The sequence below is a fragment of the Haemaphysalis longicornis genome, unplaced genomic scaffold (genome assembly GCF_048455015.1).
Source record: "Haemaphysalis longicornis isolate Haplotype H1 unplaced genomic scaffold, Haemaphysalis longicornis Haplotype H1 scaffold_23, whole genome shotgun sequence".
Lineage (NCBI taxonomy): Eukaryota > Metazoa > Arthropoda > Arachnida > Ixodida > Ixodidae > Haemaphysalis > Haemaphysalis longicornis.
In genome coordinates this window covers 5,277,188-5,283,187 of record NW_027526306.1, presented here as the reverse complement: position 1 = coordinate 5,283,187, position 6,000 = coordinate 5,277,188, and the positions used below count along the sequence as shown (strand labels likewise).

General features: G+C 49.4%; 1 long non-coding RNA gene across 1 annotated transcript in view; it reads right to left on the bottom strand.

Annotated features, from left to right (window-relative positions):
• Window positions 1-1,502: 1,502 nt before the first annotated feature.
• LOC144172527 (uncharacterized) overlaps window positions 1,503-6,000 on the bottom strand; it is a 67,080-nt gene continuing 62,582 nt past the window's right edge. The window contains exon 5 of the long non-coding RNA XR_013323034.1: window positions 1,503-1,921. This is a non-coding gene — a long non-coding RNA (uncharacterized LOC144172527). The remainder of the gene's footprint in view (window positions 1,922-6,000) is intronic.

Genomic DNA, 6,000 nt, shown 5'->3' with positions numbered 1-6,000 from the left:
GAGCCCGAAGGCGAGCACCGGTCGTCTCACGCTCCTAGGGGAACGTGGCACGTGCTGGACCTTGTCTCTGTGGGTAGTCTTGCTGCTTCTTCGTTGTGGTGTTCCATGTCTTCGGACGGAAAGGGACCCAGAAAAGCTTTGTGAAGGTGGCAATCAAACGCATTCAGGTGATAGAACACACAACGGGAGATTTGTGAGCCAAATGTGAGACCCATACGTTGTACGGATAATTTGTAAACAATTTTTGAAGATCGCCTTTCTCAGCCGATGAGCACGACGCCGCAGCAACCCGATCGCGGCTGACGCAACGCCGACCGCGGCTGACGCAACGGCGAGGCGCCCCCCTGATTCGGCCGATCATCGGCCGCCGGCAACGTCACTGCCATCGGCTTCCGGCTGCTCTTCCTCCTTCCTGCGCGATCCCGAGGTAAAGACGGGTCCGCAGCGATTGACGCGTGCCTAGGCGCAGGAATGTAGCTAGCGGAGAACGAAAGTCGAGCGTCGCGATGCCACATGACTATTCCCAGTGTGTCCAGCTGCTTTGAAAGAAGCAGAGAGGGAGAAGGAATCGATCGGCAAGGGGGGAGAGGTGCACTTAATTGCTTCTCGCGCAGCTAATACTGAATGTAGATCAATAATTCCAACGGCATTGCATCGCTATATTGGTACTACGCGACAATACAGGCCTTTTGTAACTTTTACAAAAGGCTTTTCTAGGTCCCATTAAGGTTACAAATATAAACTTTTGAAAACTAGGATGTTTAAGCTTGAGTTATAGCCGTGCCGGTGGTTAAACGAAAATCGCTGCAGCAAAGTAAGGAGGAAAATTGTAGGCCAGAAGTGTGACCGGAAATAACGAGGAACCAAGGAGCCGGTAATCAGGTGTGGGGAGTGTGCGTTGCGGCGCAGGTGGTCGCTACACCGGGCGTTTCTCAAAACTCGGTGCAACAAATCGTGCAAGGGGAAACTGATAAGCCAAGAAGTGTAGAGGGGAAGTGGTGAGTAGGCAACGAGATGACGAGCAGGTGTGGGGAGTGTGCATCGCGGTGCAGGCATTCGGGAGGGGAGGCGCGCGGTGGTGATAGGCTGCGCCTAGTGATTGCATAAGCTCTAACGTTCAGGGGTTATTCTAGTTGAGTGAGGCAGCGTGCACTCGCCTGGGCAGCGTCGGCATCCTTGTCCGATCTACTGATAAGATGGGCACACCCAAGGTGTGCTCTCTGCTGAGGAAGAAGCAGAGCGCAGGAGAAAGAAGAAGGAAGGCGGTCGTGAGCGTGTGAAACAGCGTCGGAAAGATCCGGAATTCCGGGAGGGGACTGCCAGAGGTAAAAGCCAAGTTAAAGCTGGTGAAAACTACCAGATCCGCTGTTTTGTCACTCTTCGCATCTCATTTCCGAAGGTGTCAGAAGTTGATTGGTGTGGCTCCCTTCCGGTTGTGAAAGAAAGTTGTTTTGCATGATGACATATTTATTTATTTATTTATAATTATTAAAAGGAGGTATGCGGCCACAACAAATGGGAGTTTATTTTTGTGGTGATAAAAGATGGTTGGAATGAAAGAGCGTGATTATTAATGGTATATCGCCATCTGAAAAATTTTGTTCTCGACAGGCATACACTGTTTTTGTTTCTATCAACGTGTTTTTTCCTAGTGCTAGCTGGCCAAGGGCTTTGGTTTTTTTGTTGCTTTGCGTGGTTTGTGCCTGTCAGTAACTTTGATACGAACTCTTGTAGCCATACTAGAGTCAGATCCTCCGTGAGACGTAAGCACAACGTGGTTTTCCGACAGTTTGTGAAGACCAGGACACACTTGTGTCAAATCGGTAACGCTGTGCACATATTGGTATGTCTGCCTTAAGGGTGTTTCTAGACAGATGACAAATTTTCCCTCGAAATGGGTCTTTACAGTCCAGTTTGCAACCTGAAAAGAAAAGCGGTCGAAATGAATACACCAAGAAATAATATTAGGGTCTTGATTCTTTATTTGTTTTTTGGAAGGCGTTGGATAATGGCTGACCTTTTGTTTGTAGGCCAAAGAAGATGAGGCTGTAGCTATGAATACTTGTGATGGGCTTTTTTGCTTTTGCGCATCAGCAAACTTCTCATAGCTTTTTGTATTTTCTGCCATGTTTATTTTTTAGACTTCGCTGCTATTAAAAGGATGAAAAAACATGTCCTGCAGTTGTGGAATTGCTGCGTGTTTACGCACCGTGCTCCCTCAGCGGCTGTGTGTAAATGCTCGTGCGCTGTAAAGGAGGTGCTGATAAGTGCGCAAGGAACACGTGTGATGCACGTTGTAACACACGTTAGGCCATTCGCGGCCACAGCGTATCTTTCACTCCACTACGTTAAGAAGCATGTTTATGTGCGCGTAGATTATTGAGGCCCTCGCAAGTAAACAGGTATGTTATTCCGCCCTGTGGACCCGCCGCGGTGGCTCAGTGGATAAGGCGTGGCGCCGCTGAGCACGAGGTCGCGGGCTCGATTCCCGGCCGCAGTGGCCACTTTTCTGATGGAGGAGAAAAGCGAAAAAGCCCGGGGGTACGATATTTCGGCGCACATTAGAGATCCCCGGGTGGTGAAAATTATTCCGGAGCCCTCCACTGCGGCGCGCCTCATCGCCTGCGTTGCGTCGGCGAATTAAACCCTACAATCAAATCAGCAATTACTCGCCCTATGGGAACTAAGGACCCTAAGTGTAATAATGTGCAAGGTATGTGCCTACAGAAGCAAATGAACATTAAAAGTTTAAATATCGTAGTCAAGATATCCTAGAAAAGTCAAGATATCTTATCCTGGCACATGCTACTTTTCAAATGCGACTGTGTAAATCAACGTAACTAGATAGGTCGCGCACTAGTTTCACGACGCGGAGGTCATACAAATAAACTGCGAGAGAAGTTGAAACCTGAGCATTCCTTAACAGATGCCGTGCAATCTCCGTTTTTGGTTAGTATATTTTGGGGCACCATAACAATTACCCGAGTAGATTGCTATGCACTTCTACGTGAATCTTGTAATTTTCGACTGGTAGTTGTAAACATGAAAGCATGAAAGCGATATTAAACATTCTGCAGAGATTGCGGAGCGTCATCAATTCTCGGTATTTTAGCTTCTGTTAATTCCTTTTGTCGCTCAGCAAACATTTACGTGCCCTCCGGAGTGCCCGACGTCACCAGCCAAAGACATACACATTTGCTGTGTCCAGTATTTATGCAGTTTATTATTTCATATCTGAGGAGACTTGGGTAAAGCGGGATATAAGGACGACACACAGGTCAAAAACGAACAAAGGGCACCTCAGTTGGGAAACGCACCGCTACGACGCACAGGTTGTGTTGCGACAGTGCGCAGTAGCGGTGACACGAGCGCCGACGGCGCACAGAAAGTCAGTGGACAGGGTAGCTATCTTTATCTGTATCGGCACTAGGAGGTATTGCGGTCTACGGGCTCAGTCTATAGAGACGCATCGCGCTCATTGAAACTAGCGCATGGAAACTAGCACTCGCCCGGTACGTTCTCCGAACGCCCCTTGTTCATCTGGCGCAAAATGCTTGCCTCCTTGCTGTTTCTTGTTTCTTTTTTATTTTCCCCTTTAGTTCGCCGAAGGTACATAAATTCGGGCAGGAGGGACGAATAGTTCTGTTGCTGTCCATCTTGCTATAGGTTGCGAAAGAGGCCCGCGACGGCGGTTGGACCCCTTCAAGCATTTTCAAAGCCCTTCACTGGGATGTCCCAATTGTCCTGTATATAATTTTATACATGCAGTGTACATATTTTAGACTCGCATTTTGTCTCCTGCTTCACGGCGACAGAAGACACGGCGGCGCGTTCTTGAGGGCGGAGAAGAAATGAAATTTAATCTTGGAGTCGACAGCACAGGAACCAGCGCACGCCCGAGCCCAACGACGAGGAGAGCACACCTACAGTTTGGGCTTGCAGTTCTATCTGATCAAAAAAATGCCCGACCACCCCCGAGGAAACAGTGAAGGAAGGCGGCAGGAGGGGCACAAGGTTGGCGCAATTTCAAGGTCGTCGGCGGGTCGTCGCCCACCCAGCGCCGACAGAAAAACGACGGACGGCTGCAGCATGGCCGTCACTACCGCAGGACGAGAACCTGACGGTGCGATCATCCAACGCCGAGGCATCTGGGCACCACCAGTTCCGGGTGAGTCCCCTCATCGGGATTTCTTCTGCGCTCTTTGTACATGAACAGCCCTTTCTGTACACAGACACGCTGCGCGCACCTATATTTCTGCAAACGTCTTAGAAAGATGGCGAACGCGAGTGGAGAAAACGGTGAAAACCAGAACAACGAATCGGGCACCACTTTTACGGATACGATTTCCAACTCTAAATTAAATGGCCAAAAAGAAACCGAAAATCATACAGGCACATATATTGCTCACCCGAACACCGAGAAATGCCGCGTCCTGAATGCGAGGCGTAATATCCGAGCAGTCAGATGAGTTTGGCGCTTTGCACTAAACTGCTAACTCCAAGCTTCAAATCGCCGGCGAAGGCCCGATTTGGTTAGAGTGAGCGGAGAGCGCACTCGAGGTTTTGAGGTCCCGAAGGAGCTGTGGGGGCAAATTGTCTTCCCTATGATCGCTGAGCGGGTAACGTATTTGTCAGAGTCTCACTCCGGCTCAACAGCGGGGTCATGATGTGCTAAAGGGGGTCGTACTTGACTTGTTGAAGTTGTCGGCGGCCGGGTAACAAAGGCGCCTCCTTGCGGCCACTAGGCAAACGACCGAGACATGGAGGTCATTCGCAATGCCCCTTCAAAGCTATCTAAACTTTTACGTGGTTGCGCGGAAAGTCTCATCGTTTGAGCAGCTTCTTGACCTACTCGTGAGGGAACAGACGAAAGCTTCCATGACTGACGAGACAGCCAACTACGTTTAACTGCGCGAAAGCGAAAATTGGTTCAAGGCCAGCGAACTTGCTGTTTAAACGTTAGAGGAAACGTCCAGAAAAAGAAGGACTTGTAGAAGCTACAGCACTTCCGTCAAAACCGACCTTTAAGGTGGCAGTCAGAACACATAAAACGACACAACCACCCCTTATCCAGGGAAGCTGGGAAAAGGCAAGCGGCCAACAAACAGTAAAACACCCCCTAGCGATAAGTTGGTTGCGTTCGCTGCTCAAATTGGCGTCACTCCATCGGCCTCTGCCCTTATACGGAGAGAGAGGTGAGAGAAAATACGAAATACCCATGGGCTGGCGAAAAGATCGCAGCCCGAAGGTCTGCCGATGGTTCCGCCCCGGCGAGCTGACGGCTACACGCGGCCAAGGTCTGGTTTAGGTACTGACTACAGTGACGGGGCCCGTCGCTTTAAAATATGCACTACAGTGACGGGGCCCCGTCACTTTAAAATCTGCACTACAGTGACGGGGCCCCCAAAAGTTCCGTCCAGAGGAAACGCAACTCGCGTTGAGAGCAGTCTCTCTTGATTTTTACTCAACCGGCCAAACCGCTACCGCTCACTGACTAGCCAGAATCACTGATAATTATTAATCATTATTATTAATTACAGATGGTTGGACTAACTCTAGCTCTATCCGAACGGATCTCCACGCCGCCACCCGACGCCCGCTTCACAATATTTCAGCGAGAGCAGTCGGTCTTGATTTTTACCTAACCGGCCAAACCGCTACCGCTCACTGAATAGCCAGAATCACTGATAATTATTAATCATTATTATTAATTACAGATGGTCGAACTAACTCTACCTCTATCCGAACGGATCTCCACGCCGCCACCCGACGCCCGCTTCACAATATTTCAGCGAGAGCAGTCGGTCTTGATTTTTACCTAACCGGCCAAACCGCTACCGCTCACTGACTAGCCAGAATCACTGATAATTATTAATCATTATTATTAATTACAGATGGTCGGACTAACTCTAGCTCTATCCGAACGGATCTCCACGCCGCCACCCGACGCCCGCTTCACAATATTTCAACGAGAGCAGTCGGTCTTGATTTTTACCTAAC